Consider the following 15,440-nt stretch of genomic DNA (forward strand, 5'->3'; position numbering starts at 1 on the left):
TCTGCTGAGAGACCAGTCTGGATTCTGCAGCTCTGCAACAGGGTTTAGTTTTTATTCTCCCTTTAACCAGTTGTCTGATAGCCCCCCTCCCTTTCACTGCAACCCTCCAGCTGTTGGCGGTGGCAGTAGATAAGCAAGAGGGATAGTACTGACATGGGACAATGGCACATGTGAAGAAAGGCTACTTCACTGAGCTACAGTCATGGAGATGTTGGGATATGGACCATCTCAGACCGTGTTAGATGTCTTTCCCTTGGTATGATTGCTGAGAGCCTGGCGATACCTCATTTTTAAATCAAGCACAATAACTAAAAATGTAGTGTGAGAATGACATAGTTTCAAATTTCAGTGTCATGCTAGTAATAATTATATTCTTCTATGCCAGTTATTAGTGGCATAGGGCAGCTGAGCAGACTGAAGACGTGACCTTCATACTACCCCCTTCCCTTGGTCTGATTTGCACATATACACATGCAAGTGTGCATGTTAACACACATGGACTCTTTCCTACCTTCCAGGCATGTTGCCCTCATAGCCTGAGCATCTCAGTTCTGGATAGAACAGGATTTCACTGTAGCACGGCAGATTTTCTTGTTTCTGGGCTGGAAAGGGCTGGCTTTGTGTTTACCTGTATAACTCAAAGGTTATAAAGAACACGCTTATCGGTTCAAACCTTCGCTGTTAAAGCAAATCGACTCGGGAACTGATGCAATTTATATATATATTTTTAAAATATAACCAGCGATGAGTATCTCTGACAGGCTCATTCCTGGGTGTTCGCTGTAAACTTGTTTGCAAACTGATGTAGATCCTCAAAATTGATGAACGTTTTTCTTGAAGTGGAGCATAAGTGACAGCTGCTTTGAGGCTAGTAGCCCTATACTCTGAGCGCCTTGTTGTTTTTGCTGATACAGACTAACACGGCTACCACTCTGAAACTTATATCTCAAGGAAAGTCAAATGAGGTTTGCTCAAGCAGGCTGCTACGTGCCTCTAGGGGGTGCAGACACCCAGCCCCCCGCTTCATTCCTGGGGCCACGAATGGGAGTGGACAGTGCTCAGTATGTTGTAGGGTTAGATTCAAGGTTTGCTTCTCTTGCCTATATAACGATTAGCCATAATGGGTAGGTTAGAGATTAGGTGTCATTAATCTCTAGGCTAGGACTTCAGTGGAGTTTAGTATTGCCAGTTCCAAACATTCAAAAATTATGAGCCCGGCCCTTCAAAAATCATGAACTACTATTTTAAAAAAGATTAAAAAAAAAAAAGATGAATTTGACACTCTCTTCCTTTGCCTCCTGGTTTCCGAGCTATTATAGTACCGTTTGGGTCACATTTCCAACCTTTTGTCTGCATCCCCAAGGGCGAGAAACCTTTTCCAAAACTGAGGCCGAGACACACACGTAATTACTTATCTTTAGGAACTGGGGCTTTAAGTAACACATAAGGTGTTGTGAGAGTTGGCAACACCGGTTAGAGCAGGCATAAACTAGACCCTGCAGCCAAGAGTTTTTAAATTAGCCAGTGTTTGTGGGAGCCTCATGTTTTAAAACCAGGCCCCTTTTCAGAGGGTGGGTGCTCAGCACGGTGTGAAAATCAGGCCCCTTTAAGTAGTCTCAAAGCAGGACTCCACTATTTCTTTAAGGCTGTCTTATAAGAGGCAATGTGGCCTAAGGGGTAGAGCAATAGCACTAGACACAGGAGACTTGGGTTTTGTTTACAGCTCTGCCACTGGCCTGCTGGGTGACCTTAGGCAAGTCACTTCCCTGCCCTGTGCCTCTGTTTCCCCACCTGTAAAATGGGGACAATGTTAATGATCGCCTGGGTAAAGTGCTTTCAGATCTACGGCTAAGAGCTGGGTGGTATTATACATTTTAGAGGTAATAGTAACAGCCACCACCAGAGGATTTCATACCACCTTCCCCGCCTTCTTCCTCCCCACCCCCATGCTGCTGGACAGTGTGTGAAGCAGCAGGAACTGGCTGCCTCTCTTTGACTTATTAAAAATGCAGGACTTATTGACAGAAAGATCAGTGATTTACTGGTGAAATTCCTAAGGGGAGAGTGGGTGCTACCCAAGGCTGGCTTCCTGGACTTTGTGTCACGGGGCCATAAATGGCTCAGCTCTCTGCCTGGCATGCAGCACATGGTGTATCAGGATCTACCTTCTCCTCCAACAGGCTTTACTGGGATGTTGGTAAATACCAGAATAATCACACTGGCCCCACAGGTAATGCTGGGGGGGGTGGGGGGAGGGGAAACTGTATCACACAAGCGCATACGCGTGATGCGTCTCCCGTTCCATGTCAGAGGCCAGCAAACCGTGCCTCTAGCCGAGACAGTTGAAAGCCCTCAAACCAGCATAAGCCTCAGCCATTGTGGGTCCTGATTAGTCATATGGGAAAGTTTACCTCATGCGGAAGCAATAAGCCACTTGTTCTAGGCAGCAGATGCTAATGTAAGCCATAGGGAAATACAGACAATAGGGCCTATGTAATCCCGGGCTAGGCATTACTAAGGGGCAGATTGTCGAAGCCAGGAGGCCCGGGAGCTGCAGCTGGCAGTGGTGCTGGTCTGCTGCGGGGATGGAGGTCAAGGGGTGCAGAGAGCCAACACAAATGCGCTGCAGTCCCTGAGGCACGTTTGGGGTACAACTAATGGGTCTGCAACAGCATGGAGCCACCATTCTGTGCTCCTTCCCCCACCTGCGTGCGTGTGTGTACGGCTGGAGTGTGCAGAACTCCCGGATTGCAGCTGGATTGGGAGCAAGCAAAATTCGGTCACACTCCCCTGGGATTTCAAATGAGAGGTTTAGCGCCAGGGAACAGCTGGATTAGAAGGTGCTTTACCATCCTACAGATAAAGCCCCATGCAACAGCTAAAATTGCCTTGTCTAAACATCTTCCATAAGACCCAGTCAGGAACCAGCTTTATCCCCTCTTTCGGTCCAGGCATGCGGCTGAATTTGTGGGCGATTCGCTGGCCCGGACGCTGACCCCAGCTGGCATTTTGGAAGCACTGAAGTTGTTGAATGTTTAGCTTGAATCTCATCTATTGCACCCAACCCCTTTCAATCATACCGTACTACGGGTCACGGGGGTAGTGCCCTGAGCTTTCACTGTGCAGGAATCCTAGGGATTAGCACAGAACCTTTGGCCCTGTGCACAGTGAGAGAAGAACCCCTGTGACACTTTCTGACATACATACTCAGCTCAGACAATCCTGCTCCCGAGGTGCTAAACTGAGTCCTGGCCTTTATCTAACGTCAGCATAAGGCAATATTTACCCAAGCACTGGGCCCCCTTATCACTGGTTTCTGACAATAACTCTCATCACGCAGCAAATCGCGCACACGGTTACTCTGCACCAGCGCATCGCCTAGCTCAGGGAAACCTAGTGCGCCCTCCGTCAGAGATTAAAAAGGGCCCTCAGACAGCTCATGCCACAGTCGCTAAGCACATTCAGGCCTGATCTCGCTGCAGCTAGCGCTTGGCCGAGGGTTAATTCTAAATACAAATCTGTAGCCGTACTAGCCGTAGAAAGGTGAAGGCAGCTGCTGATCGGCACTTAAAAGCAGCTGCACTGACATTAAAGTTGGTTCTTTTTTTGTGCCTAGGGGAGCGATTGCTGTGTGTGGCAGAAGGCTGGTGATACTCCTACGAACAGGCGGAGAGGTGGTCTGCACCTAGTGACCGGGAGGGGAGGTGTCATTGGCTTATTAAGATGCTAGGCCCACTAGGAAAAAAAATATACCACAACCCCTGACATAGCTGCATGTGATTTCCCCCCACCCTTCTTCCCCCCACCCATACATAGGCACGTGCCAAGCACACCACAGGCAACGTTCAGGGGGATGAAAGGGAGACTTGTTTTTGGAATGCAGGAACTGCCAGGCCCCTGAGGGCCAGCTAGCTCATTAGCCTGTGGCCAACAATGGCTGGTACCAGCTACTTCAGGGCAGGTGCAAGAAACCCTGCAGTGGGGTATGGGTGAACCTGCCCTCAGAGAAAATGAGTCCGCCTAATCTTCTTTTAAGGCCAGAGGGACGATTAGCTCATCTAGTCTGACCTCTTGTATAACACAGGGCATTACATTAGCCATATAGCCTGAAGCAGGAGGGTTCAGAGCTTTCCAAAACGCTGACATGACGGTTGTGGAGGCAGCGGCTAGAGCACTGGACTGGGACGCAGAAGACCTGGCTTGTATTTCTGGTTCTGCCCAGGCCTGCTGGATGACCTTAGTAAAGTGTAAATTAATCAGTGTTTCTGTGGCTCGTAATTGAAGGGAGCTGAATCTGGGCTTTGCCGCTAGACTGAAGTCAATTTTATCATTATTGCTATTAATTAAACAGCAGAAACATTGAAAAGGGTTAAAGAACCAACAATCGAGCATTTTATACACTGCGGTGCAATGGGGAACCAGCTTGTACTTTATGGCTCATCTTGTGCTTTGCATTTAAATAGCAGCATTATGGGCACGGAAACTTCCGTGTGGCGGTGTGCGGCTCCTGTCCAGTAGTGGGCAAGCCGCTTGCACATGCTACCGTGACCAGGGACTGCTGCCAGCCTGGGGCCCTCCCCAGTAGGCAGGGCTGGAGGGGCGGGGGGGCAGTATAGCCACACCGGAGGAGATGCACAGGCTGGGCATTGGCTCCTACGAGTAGCGGCTGGACATGCTGCGGTTCCTGCCCCGGTCACTGGCCATGGCCCGGCTGGTCTTGCTCATGCCCGCTAGCGCTCTGCAGCAACTCCGCAGCTCGCTACAGCCGCGGCTGTAAACCGTGTATCTAGGCAGGGCTCTAGCCGCGTAATAGCTGAGCACCTCGCACTCTTGAATGTGTTAGTCCTCACAACACCCCTTGGCGCCAGGCCAGTGCTATGAACCCCATTGTGGGGACAGAGGCGCAAGGAGGCTAAATGGGTTACCCAAGGTCCCACCAGAAACCTGTGGCTGAGCAGCCCACGTTGGCACCCTAGCCACTAAACTATCCTTCTACGCCACCTTTGGGCTACGCCAGAGGTCCCCAAAGTGTGTGTGGGGGGTGCTGCCCCCCCCAAAGGGGAGTGGAGGACCGTCTGGGGGAGGTGCGGTGGGGCCAACCCCCACGGGAGTGGGGAGGGCATGCCACCCAGCCCCTCCCCACTCCCAGCTCTCCTTCTGTCCCGCTCCCAACAGTGGCCCCAGGTAAGGATGCCAGGTGTCTGGTTTTCAACCCTGGAGGCTCCTGTGCTAACCGGGCCACTAAAAGTCCGGTTGGCGGCAACTCCAGCAGGGCGAGCAGGCTCCGTGCCCGGCTCCTGGGAAGTGACTGGCATGTCCCTCCAGCTCCGCAGTGTCCATTGGCCAGGAACCATGGCCAATGGGAGCTGCAAGGGCACCGCCATCTGCTGGGGGGGGGGGGCGGGGGGCATGTGGAGCCCTCTGGCCGCCCCTCTGCCTAGGAGCTGGAAGGGCATGCTGCCACATCCTCCATCCCCAGGAAATGCTGGGACCACCTAAGGTCAGTGCTGCCCGGCTCCCACACCCTGCACCTAATCCTGCACCCCAACCGCCTGCCCCAATCCCGGAGCCCCCTCCCACAGCCTGAATCCCTCATTTCTGGCCCCACCCCAGAGCCCGTTCCACCTCCCCTACCCCAATGCCTGCCCAGAGCGCCCTCCCACACTCCAAACCCCTCGGCCCCCCAGCTCGGAGTCCCCCCTTTCCCCCCCAAGCCCCTTATCCCAAAGCCCACACCCCCAACTGGAGCCCTCACCCCCTCCTGCACCCCAACCCTTTTCCCAGTGAAAATGAGGGTGCGGAAGAGTGAGTTACAGAGGGAGGGGGATGGAGTGCGAGGGGGCCTGGGGGGAAGGGACGGGGCAGAAGCCAGGCACGGGTGTTCAGTTTTCTGCAATTAGCAAGTTGGCAACCCTAGCTCCAGGCCACAACCTTGCTCCCTGCCCCAGACGCACTCACAGCTGCTGAAAGGCACCACTCACCCATTCCCAGCCCCTTGGATGATTCGCAACAATGGGTAGATGCAGGCTGTAGATTTCCCTACTGCCTAAAGGCCTAGTTCCCAGAGCAGCAGAACCCCCAGTGCAGTGTGCGCCTGCATTCTCCCAGGTGCAGGAGCCTGGTTGGAGGAACGCCGAAGTAACACAGAGCCTGCCACCTATATCAAAATGAATCCGCTTGGCCAGAGGCCAAAACCAGGATGCCCGCACAAGGCAGCCGAGGGCTTTTTAATTACGGAGCATTTTTATCTTTGTCTTTAATTAAGCACCTCGCCGTCATCTAAGGGACTGACTGATGGCCATGGTGAGGCTAGGATATTAGACAGGCTCCCACTTGACTAGAATGAGGTATATTCCCTCTCTGCCCACCCCCTATCCCCCCATTTCAATGCAGCGTGGAGGAAAATGGCTTATCTAAACTATATAGTTGTCTATTTTGCAAGGGAAAGTACTTCCCTCTCAATTCCTTTGGCCACGCTCCAGTCATGTCAGTTCCACAGCTGAATAGATTCATCTAAGCACAGAGGTTTGTCATCAGTTTTAATGGATCAAACCTACACTCACACCAGCCGTATTGGCTACCTGAAGCAAAACTGTTATTAGCTATAGCTCTACTAAGCCAAGAGTTTTCTTCAGGAGAGAAGCCCCAAAGTGGAAATCCAGAGCCAGACACTGGCCCTGGATCCAAAGTTTTCACTAGAATGAGACCATCTTCCCCAGGCTACAGCTTTAGGGCAATAGAGGAATGGTGGAGACAGCCCGGACACCCTTCCAGAGTCAATGTGGTTATTCTAAGTAAACAGGGTTTGGCTGGGTTTTCAAATGGCCGCGTGTGCCTGCCTGGGATTAGAAATGAGCCCGGAGCCTTTGTCACTTGGAAACAGCTTTAAAGCCAAGAAATAATTCAGCCCAAATGCCCTACTAGGGAGACGAGCTGCATTAGTTGGAGGAAGCCTGATAGTGTCGTGAGCCTGGCACCAACACTACCTCAGACATTTTCAACCTCACCTGCGCGCACCACAGGCTGGACACGCAATTGCAATAAATTGTATTTCAACCCCTCAGGGAATCTCCTTTTATTTACCCCCCTCCTTTCCTTTTTTCAGCAAGCCAGCACTATGCTGCCAATGGGACCTCCACTTGCACATTCAATACTAAGTGTCTACACTCAGATACTTCCCTTGTCTTCAAAGGACTGTGGCTCCAACCCTAAGTGTGCTTCCCTTAACTTCAATGGGCTTTAAATCAGGTTGTTAAAAACACATCTAGACACCAGAGCGTCACACAGATAGTGCAACCAATCCACACTCACCAAGAGTGTGACACTTTCCCCTACTCCGCACACTGTGGCTACGTGATACTGCACAGAAACAATGGCGGGCGAACGCTTGCCCTTCTGTTCCAAAAGCCCAAACCACTGGAGAAGCTGTCCAGCAGAACATGGCCTATGACATACAGCTGAACAGTTCCAATTCCATGCAGCAGAGGGCAGTAGAACCAGCCCCCCCCAGCTTATTACAAGAGAAAAGCAATTAGGAGAAAATAAATGTGAATCATTAAAAAAAAATGCAAAAATACTACAGGTTCATGTACCTTGAGAAGGAGGCCAGTCCACCAAGAGGCCCTCAGGATCTCGGGGCCACTTATAGGGCTACTGTACAACTATCATGTCTCTTAGGGTCTGATCCAAAAACCCAATCAGAAGTTGAGGCTCCATTGACTTCAATGGGCTTTGGTTCAGGCTCTCTGGCTGCACGGGTTATACCAAATCTTTTCCATCCAATTCATATTAGACCCAGACCCTTTATTTGAATGCCCCTTGTTAAAATGGGGTGTAGGTATAGGACAGGGGAGGAACCTTAGCCAGCAACCGCCCATGGGTGTAGGTATCAAGGTCAGGCTGTTTGTTTTCAGAAGCACTGATCAGAGCCTCACAATGTGGGATTTGCTATGTGACAGGCTACAGCCTGACAGAGGTCTAGAGTACTGTGACTTCATGGGTTTAGGCAAGTCTATGCCACATTCAGCACACCGGGTTTCTGCATCATGTCTTCTTATCACATCCATCGCTAGCTGTCTGCGAATGGACTGCCGTGATAGGGACGAGCATGAGCAGAGGCTGCAGGCGTGGCTCATGGGGTGTTTTGCCTGACTACAGCCTGCAGGGTTTGGCATGAGGCATCTTATCATCTGGGTGCTGCAGGAGAGTACTGACAGCCTGTGGGTATGTGGTGGGAGACTGGCCAGTGCGTGAATACATTTCAGATTGATAGTCAGTATCGTTACCAAGTCTGTGCACAATCACTCAGGGGTTGTAACGTTCTTCATAAAGCACTTGGAGATCTAAAGGTGAAAAGTGCTATAGGAGAGCTAAGGATTATTATTAAGAATTAAGGTTTAGAATGACTTTTCCTTATTTCTCTATCTGTTGAAATCCTTCTGTCCCGTTTTTGGCCAACAAATATTTCCACTGTGCTTTTGCAACACTGGCCCCGTGTGAGATTCTTCATGGTCGGCGGAGCCCATGTCTGCGTCAGACAATGGCCTAGCAACCATTTGCATGAGACCTAAATTAGTGCTTTGCACATTTTCTATTCGCAGATCTGCCAATACACCTTCCTTAGCCTTGCTCGTCCAGTCCTGGACCTCTCCTGAGCTGAGCTGTCAATCATCCCCCATCCACTCACTGAGAGTTGTGGTTCTGAGAAGTGGAGCCCAGCTCTGACTAGGAGGAGCCTATCAAACCTTGAGAACTAAGCTGTGGGTGGAGCCTGAAGACTTTCTATCTGCCGAGGTGCTGGAAGCTCCATAAATCAAATAACTTGGGTTCCTAATTACTTTAGGCTCTTTTGACAATCCCAGCCTTAGAGTGAAGAACCAGAGCCTGAGTGATCATCTCTACACAACCCGGGTAGCCACACTAAACTCTTCAAGTCCTAGCTAAGCATGCACAAGCTCAGTCTAAAAATCTAGCGGCACTGCTGGTTTTTCCAAAGCCCTGATCAGGAATCTGGAAGGGAAAGACAGACCCATGCCATCAAAAGCCTCAGAAGCTTCAACTACAACTAATACCAAGCTGAAAAGGTATCTGCATGATACCCAAAAATGTATTGAGCAGTATGAGTGAGAAAACAAAATACAGGATGACACTGGCCAATGGACAATGACCACTGCCATGTGACAGGAGTCGTATGACTGGGGCCAGGATATAAAGAGTAATCTCTTACCAACTATCCAGTGTGTCACACCCTTATTATACCAAGGAAGTTGTTTGCCTTTATGGCACGAGCAATAGCAGTAGTGCTAGAATCCCATAGCTCTCCTGCTCTGGCTGGTTCTTTAGATAAGACATATGCAACAACAAGCAGTGTCATCTGATGTGCATGAGGTTCACTAATATTTAACCTTCTTGCAATTTTGCCAGCCATTCTCACTGCCACAATTACAAGCTGTCCCCCTTCTCTCCGAATCACGCGGCCTTCTGCTTCCTACTCACAGCAGTCATGAAACTTCTCATCAACCAAACCCCCCATCGCCAGCAATGGCGAGAACTAACTGAACGCAGATAACACAGGCTCAACCTGCCAGGCAGATTAGACTGCAGCTCACTTGCGCTTGGGTACGCTGGTTCAGCTGTAAGAACGAGGAGGACTTGTGGCACCTTCGAGACTAACAAATTTATCGTGGGTTTTAGCCCACGAAAGCTTATGCTCAAATAAATTGGTTAGTCTCTAAGGTGCCACAAGTACTCCTGTTCTTTTTGCGGATACAGACTAACACAGCTGCTACTCTGGTTCAGCAATGGGAGCTCCTTTGGGTCAATGGGCGCTACAGTAAAACAGGAGTGGTCTGATTTCAAATGGAAGCTGTGTCTTTGTAACTCTGGATAAAGCACCCAAGAGATTTGTGTCTGGAACAGTGTCGTGTGGGGACAGTGGGTTTTAGGTCCCCAAAAGTCTCCCATCTGGAATTTCAGTCGTTCCATGACTGGTGGCTTTTTTTTATTTTATTTTGTAAGGCTCTTTGTTAACCAGACATCATCCACATGCAGCTAGAGATAAATGACAGCTCCTTGCTCAACAAATCTGCCCCAGGGTGTTTGTGTCATTTCGTTTGGCTGACAAAACCAAGCTGTTATCTGGTCTGTAGGCTCAGCAGGGCCAGTATCATGGTGGGACAGCGATTCTGGGCTGCTGCGTTCAAATTGTCAGCTAAACGGCAATTGCAGAGTCTTTGTTACCAGGGTGCCCTCAGCCGTAGCTGGGTGGCCAGACCGAACCAGGGTGTGGGATAATAAACAAGTTGAAATCTCATCTTCTGACTTGTAAACTAGGCTAATTTGATCTGGAATCACAGGGAGAGAATAAATAGAGAACTGCGTCACGGCTGTAACCACACTTCAAATTGAACTTGTCAGACAGCCACAGTAGTAATTCAGTCTCTTTGGGGATTGCTTTTACAAACAATTGTACACTCCTAGCTCCATCACAGAGAAAGGCAAATCCTGCCGCTCATCTCTGAAAGCAGCAGCTGGAGTGTGATTCTGCTTGAGGAGAAGGAGGAAATTTGCCCCACTGAGATGCCTGCCACATAAGAGATTTTGAGAGCAGGATGGATGGCTCTGGAAATGTGTAGAATCACAGAGAATTCTCTGTGAAGTCAGTGGAGCTAGGCAGAGGATCTGGCCCAAAGCATTATAAGCCCCAATTCAGGAGAGCATTTAAGTGCGTTCCTGGACAAGGATTTGTGCCCAGACCAAAATCAAATGTAAATACAGCCAGTACATCCACATGCAGAACCAAATGCAGCTTATTTAGAAGTCATCAGGAATGTGCATCACGGGCTGGATAGCGCAAATATTGCTTACAATAGCTCCCCATAAACACTGAAACAGACCTTCCACCTGTTCCCTGGTGCATATCAGCTAGTGTTTCTTCGCTGGTGTTTGTTATATAATAACTTCACACTTCAGGCCTGTAAAGTGGGGAGGAGGGATGCTGATGACGTCTGTTTACATGATAAAAACAGTTTGCTGCCACTTATAAACCGGTTACAAGGAAGAAATCCATACAGCCCAAGCGAAGTTTATTGGCATTTCTGACATCAATCGGCTCTTTACTGGTATCCTTTGTGACTAAGTTCCTCCTCTATCTTGGTGGGTCCTGCGCTTATTGGCGGATTTTCTTGCCTCAGAGATTCACCATGTGGGTTGGGGAACAGCCCAGAGACCTTCCCCTCTGGAAGAACCCACAGCCCAGGTCAATTGGGAGGTTTGGGGGGAACCCGGGCCCGCCCTCTACTCCGGGTTCCAGACCGGGGCCCTGTGGACTGCAGCTGTCTATAGTCCCTCCTGTAACAGCTGCATGACAGCTACAACTCCTTGGGCTACTTCCCCATGGCCTCCTCCAAACACCTTCCTTAGTCTCACCACAGGACCTTCCTCCTGGTGTCTGATAACGCTTGTGCTCCTCAGTGCTCCTCCAGCGGCACACCCTCTCACTCTCAGCTCCTTGCGCCTCTTGCTCCCAGCTCCTCACACTCACACCACAAACTGAAGTGAGCTCCTTTTAAAACCCAGGTGCCCTGATTAGCCTGCCTTAACTGCTTCTAGCAGGTTCCTGATTACTCTAGTGCAGCCCTTGCTCTGGTCACTCAGGGAACAGAAAACTACTCATCCAGTGACCAGTATATTTGCCCTCTACCAGACTCCTGTACCCCACTGGTCTGGGTCTGTCACACCTTAAAATGGAATAGTATACAGGATGACATAGTAGACACTTTGAACTTGACTTCACATAACGCTTTATTATGACCGTTCAGCCAGATAAGATACTTATGCAAACTACAAGGTGTATCAGAAAAGGAAGGGGGAAGGCGATAGTGGAGTGTGTCAAAACAAGCTCTTACCGGCCCCCAAGAAATAAACACTATTGTCAAGCACGTGACCTTCCTTCAAGACAGGCAAGAGGAAGCAACTGAGACTGAGTATTACAGATGATAGTGGAATAACAGGCAATAAAATGAATGGGGCAACCTTCCTGGATGCTTAGAGTCCTTTATGGGCTAGCCCTGTTCTTGCTGGAAGTATCACAACTAGGAAACTTTCCTGGACACTAGATCAATAAGGAAGAACTGGGAGGATTTAGGCTGGGGTAGGGTTTAGTAGAGAGAGCTGCATTAGAGGCTTACCTGCAGTATATTATTCAACCACTAGTTGTCTGTGTGCTGGACAGAGTTTGAGTAAATAAAGGAGACAAAGATGGAATTTGAGCTGTGTGGAGGACTGAGGTCTAGCTTAAATGTCCGGTATAGTTGGCTCACATTGTTTGCTTCCTGCCTCTCTTCCAGAGTTTCAGTTCTTTCACATGCAGCCCTTCCACCTACCCCCCTGTAGGTGAGGAACAATCCATCGGCTTCTTTACAAATGATCTGCCATTGAGTCCCTCCCTGACTCCTTGGAGTAAGCTAAAATTCATCCTACAGTGCCATCAATTATTTATTAGTAACCACATGCTCACCAACATGTCTCACATCAAAATGGATGGGGAGGAAGAGTGCACTAGCTTTTCTCTTCTTTTGGCCATGAAAATAAAAAGACAAAGAGAGAGAAGGGGGGGGGGAAATAGGTGAAGAAATCATCTCTTTTCTCTTTGTCCTTTAGTGTCCCTCTCTCTTCTGTCCTTTTTTCTTCTCTTCTCCCTCTCAGCACCTCCTCTTCCCTTCCTCTATGATACTTTCTCCCTCTTTCCCCCAAATATTGGGAATGGAACTACAGAAAACACACAAGATACTTCATCCTGAGCCTAATCGCTGCTCAGAATGGAGAAGGGGTGCGATACCCGAACAACAGCCCTGCTAGTGGGGAGAATATACCGGTATCTAGCTGGGATGTTGGACCTGAATGCCATTGGGTACTTTTCCTTGAGATTTTTTTTTTTTTTTGGCCAATGGACACACCCCAAGTAAACTCCATTGTACAAGTCAGCTTGAGTTTCATTTTGGATTTCCTGTGTGCCAGAAGACAATCTGGCTAGCGAGAACTCATTATTTAAAACTCTAGGGTTGATCTTACCAATGTTTTGTAAAAGCTTCAGAGTCTGTATTACTTTCCGTTCATTATTAACTTGCGTTTGCCTTCCCTGTCCCTGTTTATCATTTTCAGCACCGTGGAGGTCAGCGAAGCAAGGATGGGAATTCCAAGAAATGACAAATAACCAAACCGTATCTTTTATGGTGTTGAGTCATTAAATTATGTTGCCCTTGTATAATTTTCATCTGATACAGCATTTTTAATATTACATCAGCTCTCAGGTCAGAGCACAGATGCAAAAATAATTGGTTACAAAACTAGTATGTAAAGTCTTTGGATTGCATGCAGCTTCTGATGAATACACATAGTACATAGGTTACTATGGGTTTAGATGCATTATCTCATCAGCCAGCGATGCTATTGGCAATCCACACCCGTGCCTTCTTGTGCCGTGCTGGTCACCTGACTATGAGTTATGTTTCAGGTTTCAGTATGCTCTCGCTGCAAATGGACCCTGGCTTACTTGAAAACAAAACAAAACCATGCACACACACAGTTGCTATACTGGTTTGGGGCACTTTATTTATAAAGCATTGGAGCTTTACAAGGCATAAAAAAGTGCTGAACAAATAGACCTCCTACCCCCCAAAATGTACAAACCTAAAGGCACAAGTTGATATAATAATGGATTGTGGATTTGTTTTAAAGTGTCCTTGCAACTTTAGTGGTTATGAAAGGGGCTGCATTGACAACTCTGGAACCTGTGGGCCAGAACCTCCTCTCCCATTATTACACTGGGGTAGCTTCACTGGTTTCCATTCTGTTATTCCTGATTTACACCAACATGAAAGAAAGTCAGTCCCTGAATTGATCTACTCAGTATCAGGCAGAGCAGAAGTTGCTCTGCCAGTTTCTCAACTCTGACCTTTAGCGATCGGAGGAAAGTTCTCTCTGTGTGCTCATTCATTCTTGGGCCTCTGTCAAGACTGCCAACCCGGCCAGTTAGTACCGGTTCTGATAGTGGTTTGTGACATGGCCACTTACTCATTGGGGAACTGACTCAAACTCATTTCGCACAGGCCAAAGTCATGGCATGGCAACAATTTGTGGTCATTAATGATTTGGGCTGGACTTGAATCAGCCGCCGATGCTAAGCAAGGCTCTGATTCTCATTAGCTGCCTTCAGCCAACTAGTGACCTGGGCTTTACTAATTACAGCTCATTTCCTAATACTTTACATGCTGGTAGCTTATTATATAACATGTAAAACGCCCATCAAACAAGAATTCCTTTCTTTGTACACTTATCCGCAAACTTTGGTGGTACTGGCATAGCCACTACTAGACACATTTTTGTATCACTTTAAGGCACTGATTAAAATAGTTTGTGTATCATTTAAATGGCTCACAAAGTGCTTAGGAAAATACAACTGGTTGGAATCAACAGTTCCCCCCAGTAGAGGGTTTGCATTTCACATCATAAGGCTGGGAATGCCTGTTCTACAAAAAAAGGTTCCACCTCCTGTCCTCTCCAGTCTATTTCTGAGGTATGTAGTGCTCTGATGCCCAAGAAACAATGTACATGATGGCTGGGGGTGCGATTGATTGTGGTGGAAAGTAGCATTAACTTTAGAAACAGGGCCATGGCCATGAAAGGACAGTGCAGTAGTGGTATATTTTAGAGAGGAAGTGATTGAAATGAAAACTTTATCGACACTGATGTCACCAGGATCGCAAGCTATGAGGTCATAGGAATTTGAAGAGCTGACAGATTGTACTGCAGTGTTCTGGATCAGCTATAGCCCTTTAGGAAGTAAATCCAAAGGATTACAGTCTTACACGGACTAAGGTTGTGAAACAGAGGGGAACATTTTAATTTGATGAGTATGATGGTATAGGGAAGAGAAGTTGCAATAAAGCCAATGCTCTATTTATAAACATTGCTCATTATACAATGAAACTGACAGGTCTACAGCCTAAACCCTCCTACATTAGTTCTATTACCAAAAAATAAAGCCAGGGTGATGATGAAATCCTAATCCTTTGTAGCAAATAACTTTGAGAGTTGCATTATATCATATTGAAAACTATTGTTTAAAACAGTTTTCTCTACATGCTTTGGGTAAAGATACACAATTGCATTTCGGTAATTCAGGGTTTTTCAGAGACTGGGATTTATCTGAATGCTGTTGCATCCAATCAGTTACCAATAAAAAATATGGCAAGGTACAGATTTACACCATTTCATTTCTTCTTCCCCAGGGAGCATTAAAAATAAATGACAAAGATGCAAAGTAGCTTTTATACATGCTAATAGACCTCACCGTGTCTTGTGGCAAGAGGAATGCAAGCAAAATTCAACCCAAAATTGAGCCTCTAGGCATGTTCCTTAAAATACACTTCTACCCACGG

This window comes from Emys orbicularis, chromosome 22 (assembly GCF_028017835.1).
Source record: "Emys orbicularis isolate rEmyOrb1 chromosome 22, rEmyOrb1.hap1, whole genome shotgun sequence".
Lineage (NCBI taxonomy): Eukaryota > Metazoa > Chordata > Testudines > Emydidae > Emys > Emys orbicularis.